This window comes from Balaenoptera physalus (assembly GCF_965194825.1).
Source record: "Balaenoptera physalus genome assembly, chromosome: 2".
NCBI lineage: Eukaryota > Metazoa > Chordata > Mammalia > Artiodactyla > Balaenopteridae > Balaenoptera > Balaenoptera physalus.
The window spans coordinates 14,922,731-14,938,697 of record NC_138883.1 but is presented as its reverse complement, the minus strand read 5'-3'; the positions used below and the strand labels follow the sequence as shown (position 1 = coordinate 14,938,697).

General features: G+C 46.5%; 1 protein-coding gene across 6 annotated transcripts in view; it reads right to left on the bottom strand.

Moving 5' to 3' along the window:
* The window catches only part of FOXN3 (forkhead box N3), a 406,382-nt gene that overhangs the window by 33,910 nt on the left and 356,505 nt on the right, over positions 1 to 15,967 (bottom strand). The window lies entirely within an intron of this gene.

Below are 15,967 nucleotides of genomic sequence, written 5' to 3'. Positions count from 1 at the left end.
AAATCAACCAATAAACAACATTATTTACAACGGGGCCGGCGTGTGTGGGCGTTCTTCCCCCTGCACGTTACAGTTTATGAATGCAACAGAGAAAAAAAATTCCAGGAACTAGAGGAGCTATCCCAAAGGTGACTTTTCTTCCCATTTGGATTTGCAAGGAAGAATGGTATTCTAGAATGAGATTTAAGGGGCATGTTAGCAAGTTTTTCAGATAAAGCACGGGTTTTTTTTTTCGCCTTTTGCTAATTTCGTAATTTGCACTGTATGTTCGTGATAAGTTGCTGATCTTTTCACCCGCACAGCTTTGTCCCCTGGGGTGGAGGAGTAGGAGAGTGGGGTGACAATAGCAAGTTCAGCCACCGGAATCTTTTAATGAACCAGGGAAGCTCACAGCACCAAGAAGAGAAAGCACTAAATACACCTGCATCTAGTGAGATACAAACAAGATATTCGGTCATTTCCATTTGTCAGCAGAATGTCAACTGTATTTCATGAGGTTGTCACCGCAGTGGTGGAGGCGGTGAAGGCATTAAACACACACACACATCAAATATAAAGAAAAAAATTAAAGTTCTGATGTTGAGGGTACAACATTTGCTTCCACATCTATTATTGCTTTTAATATGGGATCAAAAAAAAAAAATACTCATCACTTCATTGCTGTCAGTCTTAATAGGTTTCTGAATCCTTTCTGATCCACCGGTTGACAGATGGCAGGTTATATACAGACAGAAAAATATTATCCTTTTATAACTAAATTCATTTTCCTCTGAGAAACAGCAGCTCTGCTGCTATGGAAATGAAAGTCACCATGGCAACAGTAAACAACCCCCAAGAATGGTCACTGAATAGGCTGAAAAGAACATCTGCCCCAGCGCAGCGTCCCAGCTGCCCTGGGGTAAAATTCGCTAATAGTGCAGCAAGGCCGAGTGACAGGAGCTGCCGCTTGAGCCCGGTCCAAATAAAGGAAGTCTACATCCAAATGTCTGCCCTTGAAGATTACTACCTCCGCGTCCACTAAACCGATGACTAATGACGGGGTGCGGGGTGGCAGGGTCGCACTTGTCAGTTTTCGTATAAATTACATAGCAAAAAATTCAATTTACTGCTCATGGCTCCATGGCACTTTATCTGGGGTTTTATGTTAGAAAATAACTTTTTTACCGTTTAAAAAAGTACATGTTTCATAACTTTATATGTGCAGTTTAATTCCAGGGGAGTAATGTGATACAGTATAAAGCCCTACCAGTGATTAATAATATGGTTGACTCTGGTTTCAGAAGACAGTGTCTCAAAACAGAAAAAAACCCAAACAACAAACAAAGGCAAAGGAACTTGACTCTTCAGGTCTCTTTCTATTTTGCCTGCAGGAGGTCCGTTACTTACACTTCATAATGGAGTGAAAATTCATTTTAAGAAGTATATTGTATGAGAAACAGGTAGATTAACTTATTTGGCAACTCCTGGGGTGAAACTCCTAAAACAGTCATCAATTCCCACTGATGTTAAAATATATATATTAGTTGAATGATGAACCAAAAAACTTAAGGTTCCACTCAGTGCTCCCAGGGTTGCCACTGCCCCTGCCCTCTCATGTCCCCACCAGGACAAAGGGCTCGCAGTGTCAGGCTACTGCTGGTACCCCACAAGCCATGGGCAGCAAGCAGCTCCTGGGAGGTGCCATGGGGGGTGCTGAGGCCTTCCTCTCCTACTCCCTCTTTTTGGAAAGGGCCTTTCCTTTCTCAGGAATGAGAAAATTTGCGTGTTTCCCCTCACCAAGCAAAGGTTCTTTGCCATCTTCGAGAATGCAAGTGCTGCAGGCAGCCCAGGTCTGGCCTGGCTGGATGGTCCCCACCTCCCCAGGCCACTCTCACTGGAGTTTTCCTGAGTGACCAGGAGGTTTGATGGGGGCAGAACAAGAGGAAATATAGTTAAGAAGTCTGGAGTCTTTTCCTACTTATTTTGCCAGAAAACTAAAGAAAGTAGTTCCGTACTCTTCAAAAACACATCCGACCTCAGGAGGAAGGTGTAAAGGGCCACAGATAGAAAGATGTAATGAAAGAAAGAAAAAGAAGGAAGAGAAAGAGAACTTTAAAGGGGAAGAGTGTCAACATCACATGGATTTCACAGAACCTAAGTGGGGCAGCCCCAAGGGCAACAGGGGGAATGCTTCAGACCCTCGTAACATCCACCCATGACCCCTGCCCCCACCCCACCCAGCCAAGCCAAGTAAACATATAATCTAAGTAAAAGTAGGATGCTTTAGGACAAGTCCTCCAATCCTTCCTTCCAACCAGATTTGCCATGCCTGAGGCCTCCACAGATAAAAATTCTGTGGCTATCTTGGCACTCCTGCTGGTCTCCAGGCATTTGGGGCAAATGTAACACCCAGTCTTCTCATTATTTCATTCATAATCAATTCCTAAGCCCCACCCTCCATTCTGAATGGGTCAGTTCCCGCTCATGAAGCCCTATGAGCAGAATGGAATGGAGGGCAAGGCATGGGATTCCTCCCTCATGATATCTTGGTAGGTGAACTGGGAAACATGAGAACTGTAAATGGTATGAGAAAACGTGATGATGAGTTTGTGCAGGTGTGTACAGCCTGGCACGACAGTGCCAGCCCTTCCCTGGGGGATACAGTGAGTGTCATCCTTGGTGTACTGTTTGATGAGTCTGACAAATTTTATACCAGTGTTACCACCACCATAATCAAGATAAAGAGCAGAGTGAAGATACAGATTTCCATCACCCCAAAGTTTCCTTGTGCCCCTTTGCTGTCATCCCTACCCCCTCACCCCTTGCTCTGGGCAACTACTGATTTGCTTTCTGTTATTCATCCAGGCTGTGGTGTCAGCAGTTCATTCCTATTACTGTTGTTGTCAAGTAGTACCCCACTGTACGGATACACTACAATTTGTTTATCCATCTACCTGTAGATGGACATTTGGGTTGATTCCAGTTTGGGAACTTACAAAAAAAGCTGCTGTGAACTTTTCTACCAGTCTTCTGAGAACAGCTTTTCATTCCCTTGGGTAACCGCTGGTAAGTGTATGTTTAACTTTACAGAGGACTGACTCTCTTTTCCAAAGAGGCTGTACCACGTATGAGTTCCAGTTGCTCCATATTTTTGTCAGCACTTGAAACTGTCAATCTTTTAAAACTTGAGCCTTTCTAGATGTGTCGTGGTATTTCCTCGTGGTTTTAACTTGTAGTTCCCTACTGACAAACGATGTTGAACATCTTTTCATGTGCATAATGGCCACGTGTAGATCTTTTGTGGAAAGCCTGTTCAAGTTTGTGCCTGTTTTTTCATTGGGTTGTTAAATTTCTTACTATTGAATTGTAAGGTTTCTTTAAACGTTCTAGATAGAAGTCCTTTGCAAGATATATTTTTCTGAGTCCACAGCTTGTCTGTTCAGCTTCTTAATAGTGTCTTTTAATAAGTAGACGTTTGAAATTTTTGTAAAATCCAATTTATCGATTTCTTTTATAGCTCAATGCTTTTTGTGTCCCAACTAAGAAATCTCTGCCTGCCCCGAAATTGCACAGAATTGTCTCCTGAGTGGCATCTTTTTGTCTCATTTGTTAGTTTATCAAATATAACATTATCTGGGTTCAATACTCAGATACAGATAAATGAAAATGGAAGTAATCAACCAGACCTCTTTCTTGATCCAGTAAGCTGCTTAAGCACAGATCTCCCAGAACTGTACAGATCAATGCTAGAAGGGCCCTCTTTGGCTCCAGGTGTGTTGAAGAAACACCAGACAGCCTGAAAGAAGCCTCAATCAGCCATGTTTCTATGTCAAAAAGTCTCTCGGATCCTCTACTAAACATCTGACACACCTTTACGCTTGTCACACCCAGGCATCCTGTGCGTGTTTCAGTCTTCAGAGCCGAAAACCACCCATCTCTCCTCTCTAAAGAGATGCTACAATATTATTAAAACGTCTAAGATTTTTTCCCTTAAAAAAAAAAAAATCGAGAAAGTAATGCATGCCCACTGTGAACAAAAAATATACACTAGGTGGATATAATTTGAGAAATAAATGCCTTCCCCATAGACCCACTCCCAGATTCACATTTTCTTGTACATATGTCCAGAAACTGTCTATACAAATACAGGTGTTTATGTATATTCACTGAAATACCAGCACACATACACTTACACATGCACACATATCTATTCTTTAAAAATTGGTTCATGTGGAAAATACTCTTCTGAAGATAACTTTGTCCCCCTATTTTTCACTTAATGACAGATCTTGGCACACTGTCATATTAGTATACATAAGCCGAAGTTTTTTTGTGGTGACTTTTTCATGCATAAAAACACACCACAGGGCTTCCCTGGTGGCGCAGTGGTTGAGAATCTGCCTGCTAATGCAGGGGACACGGGTTCGAGCCCTGGTCTGGGAAGATCTCACATGCCGCGGAGCAGCTGGGCCCATGAGCCACAATTACTGAGCCTGCGCGTCTGGAGCCTGTGCTCCGCAACAAGAGAGGCCACGATAGTGAGAGGCCCGCGCACCGCGATGAAGAGTGGCCCCCGCTTGCCGCAACTGGAGAAAGCCCTCACACAGAAACGAAGACCCAACACAGCCATAAATAAATAAATAAACAGAGCAGCTCTAAACTTTATAAAAAAACCAAAAAAACTTGACTTAAAAAAAAAACAACAAAAACACACCACAGTGTTCATACCGACATTCCCTCTCCTTTAGACTGCAGACTCTCAGAAGGCAGAAACAAAGCATTTGTAACCGGAAACCTGCGCCCAGCACACTGCTTTCTCCCTACAGATCCTGAGCCCCTGAAGACACTGCCTTGGCACAGCAATCCCCTCCTCCTCTCCCGGCCCCCCTCCCTATGAGGATCCAGCACGGCCCCCATCTCCCCCTACTCTGCCACCTCTCTCTGGGGCTCAGCCCCAGCTGCCACCTTGGTGACGTGTTTGTTTTCATGAGCACACTCTGGGTGTCCCTAAAAGACTCTCAATCCCTCTGCTCAGGAGAGACGTGGCAGTGGTCTGTGTCTTTAGGTAGCCAAGGGGCTTTCGGATGGAAGCACATCTTCCTGGTGGGATGCTTTTGACCAAGGATGCTTGTTTTGGAGCTTGTTGGCTGGAGCTGTTTCAGGGGACTGGGCAGCTGTTTTGGAGCCAGGGATGCTTTGCTTCGGAGGCGTGGTTGATTCTGACAGATGGAAGGTCCACGACTAGATTCGGGGGAGGAAGAGCAGCATGTTGGCTGCGTCAAATTTTTCCCTGGGCTTCAAAGAAAGGAATTCTACCCCCAAGATGGTTCAATCCAGCTTACCAGCATAAGAAGATAAGAGGAAGATATTTTGGCCAGGAACTCTTTTTAGGAATGAAGATCCACCTGGCAGAAGTATCCTTCATGTTGTATCTCTGGGGAATGTGGGTGAGGCAGAGGGGGACAGGAGATCAGAGCAGCACGCCCCCCTTTATTTTTGGAGGGGGTGGGGGCGTGTTTCACAGCAGTTCCGAGCTCAGCGTCCTAATACCAGAGGCCACATCATTTACCACTCGGTTAATTCAGTAAAACATCAAGAGTGCCTTCACGGATGCTTAATGACCATCCTTAAAACCCAGCCAGTCTCAAATCCCACATTTAAAAAAAATTCCTCCTTTCTCATGCTTCAGTAACAAATGTTACTTCTCCTCTGGCCTGGTTCCCAGCGGCCCATTTCAATTTTCATCTTTAATACAGTTGTCTTATCACACTGCCTCTTCTCTGTACTATGAGACTGAAAAACGGTCACACATCTTAAAGATGTTTTCAAGTCCTCTTGCTCCTGAAGGTATATACACAATTATGTTATCCTACAGTGAAGTAACAGGTAACAAAGTTGCCAGAACCAACGGTTCAGCTGTTTGGATTTGAAAAAAAAAAGATTGTGCTTCATTTTACCAAAATGTGGAGACAGTTTCTTCTGGGCACCGGGAGGAGGCTTTTTCCTTGTGAGTATGATGGGAAGCGCACAAGGCAAGGCACGAGGATTCTTGGGTTTGGGTCCTGGGGCTGCTGCTGATTAACATGTGACTTTCATTTTGCTGGGTCTGAGTTCATTCCTTTTAAAAGGGTGATGGGTGGCTACAGACATGGGAGGGGCTGAACTGGTTTTAAATCTCATTCCACAGAGTTCCTGGCTCCCCCCGTAATGTCCCATAATATCCCCTGACTTTTTCCTCCCTTTCCAGCTCACGGCTGCCAGAACTATGGACTCCAAGGAGTATCTACCAAATGGGGCATCTGCTCCAAGGCCTTTGGAGGCAGTTAACACTCTTAGCAAGGCTGGAGGACTATCCTAATGTCCCTGGAGTGTGCTGGGCTCTCACTCTGGGCATCTGCTGGGTCCACTTCAGAGCGATCCATTCGGCCTGGCGTGGGTATGTTGTGGGTTCTTGGTGTGGCTTCTCTTTATATCCACGCCCCTTCCTCTAGGATCTGGGGTCATAGGGAAGTGACTGCCGAGACCATCTGTTTTAACAAACTAAGAATACAAAAGATGGCCAGAAACCCCTGGTTCAATCCTCACTGCTATAGAAAGGCTGCAAAAATGTGAGTACCATCCTTAGCATCTCTGAGTTGACCAACCTAACAAAACAGTGATAAGGAAACTTTTCCCGTATATAAAGCCTGAGAACAGCCAACAATTGTAACTCTGTTAGAAATCACTCTTTCTCTATTTCTCCCTGCTCCCTTTCATATCTGAAATGTTTTACAGGATGATAAAAGGTCTTTATGTAACTGAATAAAAGAGATTCAAGAAGCATTAAAAAAAAAAGCCAAACGGGGCTTCCCTGGTGGTGCAGTGGTTGAGAATCTGCCTGCCAATGCAGGGGACATGGGTTCGAGCCCTGGTCTGGGAAGATCCCACATGCCACAGAGCAACTGGGCCTGTGAGCCACAATTACTGAGCCTGCGTGTCTGGAGCCTGTGCTCTGCAACAAGAGAGGCCGCGATAGTGAGAGGTCCGCGCACCGCGATGAAGAGTGGCCCCCGCGCACCGCAACTAGAGAAAGCCCTGGCACAGAAACGAAGACCCAACACGGCCAAAAATAAATTAATTAATAATAATAAAAAAGCGCCAAACAATGGATGACAAACACTCGGACAAAAAATTACTGGACATATGGACACAGTATACATTCAATCAGATGCACACACCAAGGTGCTCATACTCTCTCTGACATTCTTCACAAGAAAGTGAGCCCTGCTACAAGGGCTCCTCCTTGTCTGCCTTTTCACTGCTGTACCCCCAGCACCTAGAACAGTGCCTGGAGCACAGGGGGTGCTAGAAAAACAGATGTTGAACATTTGAATGCACACCTCATCCAATGCCGATGCTCCCAGGGCATAAGCCTCTGCATGTGCAGTGGAATCCCCAGGAAACTCCAGAAAACCAAACGTCAGGCCCCATCCCAGATGACACTGAGTTTTGTAAAAATTTATCAGGGGGTTCTTCTGATGTGCAGGAAAGGGAAACAGCCTCCTTTAGTAGGGTATTTGAATGCCATCCAAAGAAGCCCACTGAGGATGGCGAGTGCTCCCTAGAAATCCTTTATCATCTAGAACTTTCCTAGATCTCTTTGCTTTGAAATATCTTTATCCATTTTTCTGTAACTCTGCATGAGAGTGACATCTGAAAGTATTTAATTAATCCCTGAAAACGGAGGAAAAAAATACTTGGATAACTTTTAGGGCTAAAGGAACAAGAAATAGATGAAAGCAAATACACAAGCAAGAAAAGAAATAAAAATCGCAATAAGGTGTACACTGCCTGGGCCATTCTGAGTAGATACGAATGGTTTCATTATGTACGTTCCATATAGTCTGTGAGTCAGTGGTTCTCAATCAGGGATGATTTTGCACCCCTTCCCTCGTATGGCAATGTTGTCTGCCCCTTGTACGGCAACGTCTGGAGGTCATTTTCATTGTCATGACTGGGTGGGATGGGGAGGGCGCTACTGGCACCTAGTGGCAACACTTAACCCAGAGATGCTACCCAACATTCTGCAGGGTACCGACAGGCCCCCACAATGAAGCGTTATTGGATTCAGAATGTGAATAGTGCTGAGGTTGAGAAACTCTGTATTAAGCTTACATGTACATGTGCTACGGTCAGGAAAAACAGTTCTTCGAGCCAAAGGACCTCATATAGAATACATCAAAAGTAAACAAATAGACATAAGATTCACTCTGTTGTTGTCGTCTCTTTTTCTCCCCTTTTTGCAAAACCCCTAGGTGTCGGTTAACAGAGATGGGATATCTACATCTGTGGCTTTGAAACCACTGAAGTAGGAGTCACACGCTTTGGCTGCTGTTGCAATCGATCAAGACATCTGCACCAGCCGCCTCTGATCTCGAAGGCAACAGAACGGGCTGGGGTGGGCGGGGGGGCGGGCGGCGGTGCTGTCAGATCTACTGAGGTCATTTACCAGGAATATTTTTTCCACCTCGCTTCTGGCTGGAGGTGATTAAGATGGTATTCACCATGGCTACATATCTGAGAGGCTCTCACAGCCAGACGAGAGAAAGTGACACCGATGAGCCCGGTGGATGATCTTCACGATGGATGGGATTTTAGGGAATAACGGCCTCACACAAAAACTGACTCCAATTTGTGACTTTTAAAAATTATCTTTAGGATGAGAGTTGGAGCTAGAGGACACCAAGAGCAGTCCTGCTTCTCCAAAAGATTAAGTCAAAAAAAAAAAAAAAACCTCCAAACTCTTGCTACACTGACGAAATGAATTGAATTAAAACTAACAATTAGGGGCTTCCCTGGTGGCGCAGTGGTTGAGAATCTGCCTGCTAATGCAGGGGACACGGGTTCGAGCCCTGGTCTGGGAAGATCCCACATGCCACGGAGCAGCTGGGCCCGTGAGCCACAACTACTGAGCCTGCGCGTCTGGAGCCTGTGCTCCGCAACAAGAGAGGCCGCGATAGTGAGAGGCCCGCGCACCGCGATGAAGAGTGGCCCCCGCTCGCCGCAACTAGAGAAAGACCCCGCTTGCCACAACTAGAGAAAGCCCTCGCACAGAAACGAAGACCCAACAGAGCCATAAATAAATAAATAAATAAATAATAATTTTTTAAAAACCCAAAAAACAACAAAAAAACCTAACAATTAAACAAGTTGAAACTAACAGTTGTTTGTTGTCACAAAAGAGAATCTAAATCAGATCGGGGCGAACTACAGGATGAATAAATTCTACATGCATTTTAGGATTATGAGGCTCCCATTCACACATCTTCTTCCTCAGCTGAAACCCAGTGACTGGTGAGCTGTAAATGAGGGATTTACTGGCTCTGGGGAGCAGCATCATGGTCAACTCTGCAAATCAGGAACACGGTTCTACAAGTCAGCTTCCCACCCAGGGACATCCTTAGGAAAACTCCTGTAAATTGCCCATTTATTACCCTGATTCTATTTCATGCAGAAGGGATTGGAGGGAAAGCATCTGGAAGGTAAGTGCTGAGCTCAGGGTGCACCCTGGGCTGGGAGTCAGGTGACATGGGCTGTCACCTCTGTAAGTCTCAGATGCCCTGTTTCTAATGTGGTGTTAGGGAGGCTGAGCCGCGGGCCCTCCGGGGCCTCGAACTCTCTGCGAGTCGCTCACTTTTGCTGCTGCTTCCCTCCCTGCTTGAGAAGTAAAAGAAAGCTCCTCGACACTCTTCAGGGCAGATGCTTCCATCCTTCTGTTTTTCTCCGGAGAACAAGAAACGCTTTAACTTTGTTGTGTTCTGAGTCGCTTAATTCTAAAGTCTCCTTTGCTTCTTCAGAGGGCTGCGTTTCATTCCCTGCTTTTCCAAGTCTGTGCTTCCAATGCAAGCAATGCCACCACCCTCTCCCGGCTCACTTCAGGTTCACCCCTCTCCTCTCAGCCAAGACACTGTCACACCAACACCTCTAATATCGGCGCTCTGAATTTTCCCCACGATGAATGTCTGCCTCTTTAATATCTTTGACCAGTTGATGGAAATCTTTCTAGCAGCTGCCTGGGAGCGAACAGAAAGGAACCATGTGGACCAAGATGGACAGTACAAAGGGTCCAAAATTCTAGAACTGGAGCATGTGGGCAAAGGTGACAGGAAACCCAGAACAGGTTATGACTTCTGTCCCGTGAGACGTAACCATTACTTAAGAGGCAAGCAGTTCTGGTTTGGTTCTGTTTGGCTTGTTAAACTGTTCTACAGCTGCTTGTCTGCGGGGAGTTTCTAAAAAAATCTCTTTTTAAACTTCTTGTAGGTGAATGAGAAACTACATATTCGTCGGAAGTGCCTTCCCCTTTGCACCTCATTCAGTTGTAAATCTCTGCTTACTGCATTCTCTGACTTTTGCCTCTCTGCAGATGCTGTACATGAAAACCATGAGCAGAGGAGACATCTGGGGATTTTGCAGAGGGGCTTCTGATGCTGGGAGGGAGGACTGAAGGGGATACACGCTGAAGCCTTTTAGACTCTGGAATTCTTTGTTTTGAAAACCTCGTGTTTGCTCCTGGCTTCTTCAACCAATGATAGAGCAAAAGCCCACCACCCAGCTGGGACCAGGAAGCCAGCCCTGAGTAAGGAAGGCTTCCAGGGGCAGGAACAGGAATGGGGGGCTCCCAAAAGGGCCCTGAGAACCGGAAGCCCTGGCCACACTGATGTCTCAGAGGAAGGATGCACCAAGTCCAGAAGCCAGAGACAGAACCAGGCTGGGGATCCCTGAGACAGGAGCTAAAGGCCCAGTGGGACAACAAGAGCACCAGAGGGCTGGATGCATCAGGCGGGAGGTAGTAGGGGAACTCCAGGGCATCTATCTTAGTCGGTTTCCCCCCTCTCCATGCTGTGAGCTTGTCTTCCCCAGCTATCACTTCTTCCCACCTACTGGAAAATCAGCTCCTGCCCAGTCCCCACCCCGGAAACCACTTCCACCTCTAGGAAAGGTCACAGGATTTCTGGCAACTCCTGCACAAACTCTTCCATAGCTCCAGCCGTTCTCATGGTGGCCTGGTCCCCACCAGGCATGCAATGCTTGTTGTTGATGACAATTGAATATTTCCATTTGCACGGCATCTCCAATTAGCTCTGTCTTAAACTGGGTAGATGTGCAAAGCCTCTTTTCCAGAAGCAAAGATTCCATCTCAGAGTGACACCGGCAGGTGTGTTAGTGAAAGTAAATGTCACACAGAAGGCTGACATCAGTGTTCCAAGGCACAAAGCGACTGCCTGCCCAGCTTTCAACTGTCTTCCTCCCTAATGTTCAAGGGATGAAGAACTGGAGGAAGTAACCCTAAACACAAGGCTCACTTTGTCTGGGAATGTATGTATTATGCTGACTCAAAAGAATTTCAAAAGGAACCGGGCACCATTGATTTTCCCAGATCTGACAGGCGACTGTCATCAGATAGGACACGTCACAACTAAACCTTACCCCTCAGGAATTCCCTGGTGGTCCAGTGGTTAGGACTCTGTGCTATCACTGCCGAGGGCCTGGGTTCAATCCCTGGTCGGGGAACTAAGATCCCACAAGCAGCGTGGCGCGGCCAAAATAAATAAATAAATAAAATAAAATAAATAAACCTTGCCCCGTGCTTTCCACATCAAGTCTACCATATTGAATTGCACACACCATCCCATGCAATGCGTTACCATCTATGTGTTCCTGTGCCATAAACCAGTGGTTCCCCAACCTTTTTGGCACCAGGGACGGGTTTCGTGGAAGACAATTTTTCCACAGACTGGGGGTGGGGGGGATGGTTCAGGAGGTAATGCGAGCAATGGAGGGGATGGTTCAGGAGGTAATGCGAGCGATGGGGGGGATGGTTCAGGAGGTAATGCGAGCGATGGGGGGGGATGGTTCAGGAGGTAATGCGAGCGATGGGGGGCGGCACATGAAGCTTTGCTCGCTCGCTCACCTGCCGCTCACCTCCTGCTGTGCAGCCCGGTTCCTAACAGGCACTGGTCCGTGGCCCGGGGGTTGGGGACCCCTGCCATAAACGATCATTCAGTTGAGTTGGAAAAGGTTTTTCCCATGCTGAAATCAACTTCCTTACCAGAAAGCTGCTCCTCAAGAACCTGGAAGAGGAGACCACTGCCACTCTGGACCCTAATCTCCACCATCAGGTTAACTCCACAGCTGGGCAACAGTTATGCTCTACATCTGGGAGCGATGCCCAGCATTTCCCTTTCTTTTACTTCAAGACAAGTCAGAGGGTGTTCTAAGAACCCATCTGCAGTCAGAGGATGTGGGTAGGGGTGAGGGGAACAAATTAAAAATAAAATAATTCACCTGCTACAGCCCATTGGTTACACCATCCCCAGAGAGGGATTCCCTGGGAGGTTGGAACAGAGCCTGCAGTAAGGAGTGATGGATGGCTGGACGAATGTGGTGGCGAAGGGCCTTCAGAGGGACACGCAGTTCCCCACCGTGACTCTCTGTGTCTGCACCCCAGGGGTTGAGTTCAAGTGCACATCGCAGAATTCTCTCACTTTGGTACAGTGGATTTCCAAATGAACGTTTAGGGTATTCTCTGGGGAGAGGCCTATCTATCCACCAAGGCCAGAGCGCTCTCCCTTCCACTGTGCCCTGTGTCCACGGCAACTGAGGGAGGCCAGCCTGCCAGGCCCGGGTGTGTAGGAGCACTTGCCCTCTTCTGGGGGGAGGATGGAGGGCAGGAGAACAGCACCCGGCCCACAACCTCAAGTGAGAAAACTGAGCAGACAAAGCCAACCTACAGGAAGTAAGGCAGTGGGGAGGCGGAGTGGGATTGGGAAGGGCTACCGAGTGTGGTTCAGACGCTCAGATCGCAGCATGGGGCAGGCAGACAGCAGACACGTGGATGGGGCCAGGGCTGGGCTGCAGGGGGCGGGACAGGTCAGTAGAGGGCAAGCAGGATCACCGCAGGCTCGTGTAACCGTCTGTGGTTTTCTTCTAGTTAGTCTGGAGGGCTCCGTCCATCCACAGTGCCCCAGAGCTGGGCAGCTGACCAGCAGTGGGCCAGCAAAGCAGGGACTTCTGCACGCTTTCAGCTCCAAGAAAGGAAATATGTTAGTACTCTTTGGCCACCCTGTTTCCAGATGGAAAGTCATAAGAATTTACTACTAAAACCCAGTTACTTAAATCCTGTTTGGGGCATCTTAATAAAAGACCTGAAGGAAGCAAACAGGCTCCCTCCCTGACACACACATAGCCACACAACAATCACCGGCTGACACCATCCTGCTTCCACTGGGGAGTGGGTCCTGGGAAACCCGTCTCTTTCTCCCTTAGAGACCTGAGCTTCAGATACAAAGAGGAAGCAGAACAGGGGAAGCACATTTCCCATCAAAGACCCTGAAGTCCTTATTCCTGCTTTCGTCTGTACACACTGAACTGAAGACTCCACATCGCTCTTGGGAGACTGGAGCGCTTTCTTCACCAGGACTGATGCTGAACGCTGCCCAGCCATCTCCTCCGCTATTTTTCCGAAGTGAATCAGGGCTGCTGATTCTCCCAACAGGATTACTGGTCACTGAGCTCTGTCTGGGCCTCAGTTTTAATGCTTCGCCTTTTATGCTTTCTAGTCTAATCCTCACCCCCAAATACATTATAAAAAAAAAAGATAAAAGCACATCTGTTGCTTGGTATTTTGTGTGTGTGTAGTTCTCCGAAACATGTTTATTCAGAAACAACTTACACTATGAAATATATCGACTGAAAAATAAAAACAAAGCACCGACAAAGCACTTGTTTTCCTTTATCCTACAGGGGAACTTTACCTAATGTCTGTCTCAAAGCTGGCTCCTGGGATGTCCTGCACCTTTTAGGGGTTGCAGAGAAGGTGGATACAATGAGGAGGCTATAATAATGTAATTGTCATTGATTCCATTTTCACTGCATAGTGTCTACTCAGTTGCATACAAAGAGACTGGCCCCATCCATTCATTACTGAGAACAAAAAATATCGTGAGGCTGTTAAGAAGTAATTCATTTTAGACACAACTAAATATGGAAATATATGGAAATGTAGATTCAAGATTAAGACTACAAATGAAAGTATCATGGAAATAAAAGGATTTAAGTTTTCTACCCAACAAGATTTACATATAACGCTATGCTACTGGGAGAGAAATCCTGAAGGAGATACCAACCAGCTGAGAAGGCTACAGACCCTAAAAGGGTGGAAGGTCCCTGCACTCTGAGAGCCCATGGGTGGGGAGGGTGGGAATGATTCGCGTGGGTTTAGACTTCAGTCTAACCGTGAAGCAATGAGCTGATCTTCTGGTGGGAAAATGGGAAACTGGTTCTAAAGACAACCTCCACAGAAGTTTCCAGAACAATTTTTGGGAACGTCTTCATCCCTGGAACAAATATTTTGCCTTGAGTCTACTTTGAAGGATCCTTCTTTTTTTTGGATGTGCTTGAAAAAAAAAATTGAGCTCCTTACTTCCCAGCCACATAGCGTACATGAGTAAAACAACCAGCACATAAAAACACTAAGTAAATATACAGTGGAATAAAGTAGGCCAAGTGCTGAGGGCAAGAGCTTGGTTAGGGAAGCATGCTTTTAAAGGAGGTGAGTTCAGGCCAGAGCTGATTTCCTTTTGCAGATGCTATGTATTCATTCCACAACTATAAATGCTAAGCCAAAGAAAGGTTTTCAGCTTGTGTCTGGGGCACACTTGTTTTCGGAAAAACCAAGAGAGATGACGATCATCAGACAATATGATGAACAGAACCAGGTAGACTCTGAAGGTAAAATGGACAAAAGGTGACAGTGCGGATGGGGTAAGGTCTGTTCCCACTGGGGCTGCGTAAGGACAAAACCATCTGGAGACAGCTTTGCAGGCCAGCCCAGCAAGCAGGTCGATCAGGTGACTTCATGACAGCAACTGCGTTCCCTCTCTTACCGTGAAGGGCACATTTCATCTTTCAAGAGGAAAAAAAAGTTACAGCAAGTATTATATGAGCAAAACCAAACAAAGAATACTGGAAAACAGAGAAGGGAAAACCAGAGCAACTGCCACCATGCTGGCACCTGTGGTTTTCTCTTCCAAGATTCTTCTAGGAAGGCTTTTGGTATATTTTTCACTGAGCTGGAGCCCTCAGACCTGCCTGTGCCTCAGGTCAGTGTGGCAGCTGACCCCCAAAACCCTGCTGCTGCAAGCTCTGACCACCAAGGTGCTTACGCATTCAGCCCATCCTGTGAGGCTAGGCAGGTACGAGCTGACCTACTGCCCCCAGCCTCCTGTCCCCACAAATGATTACTGCTTCAGAGAATGTGTATGTGTGTGATGGGGGCACGTCGGGTGTGGAAGGGAGAGGTAAGGACAAAACTTACACTCTAGAAATCTGGGCTTCGGCTTGACTTACGATAGAGAGAAAATGCTGAGCAGCCTAAGTGTTCCCTCCTTCCCTCCCCCACTTAGTATTTATGTCTTACTGTTTCTCTTTTTTTTTTTTTTGGCCGCATCTCATGGCTTGCAGGATCCTAGTTCCCCAACCAGGGATCGAACCCGGAGCCTTGGCAGTGAAAGTGCCAAGTCCTAACCACTGGACCGCCAGGGAAGTTTGACTGTTTCTCTCTAGATAAGACAAAGAATTTGTTTTAAAAAGGTGTTTCTGCTTTTTATTAAAAAAAGTACTTCACAGAGCCAATCTCACCTAAAATTGAACCCACATATTCAACACAGTATTCCCTGAATCCTGCCGACTAAGCCGACAAAAGGAAACACCAAAAAATACAATGAAACAAAAACAAACAAAATACACGGTAGTCCCTCCAAGTTACATTTCACACAGTCTGCTGTAATGTGCGTGTAGACTGATGGAATTGATGGCAAACATGGAAAGAATGAACCCAGATACCAGTGCATCCGCCTTCTGAGCAATGCTCCTCTGAGATCACCAACCTGTTGTCTCCTGCCAAAGAAGGTTCCCGAGTCACTTTTAGAACTTGTCACCTGGTGCC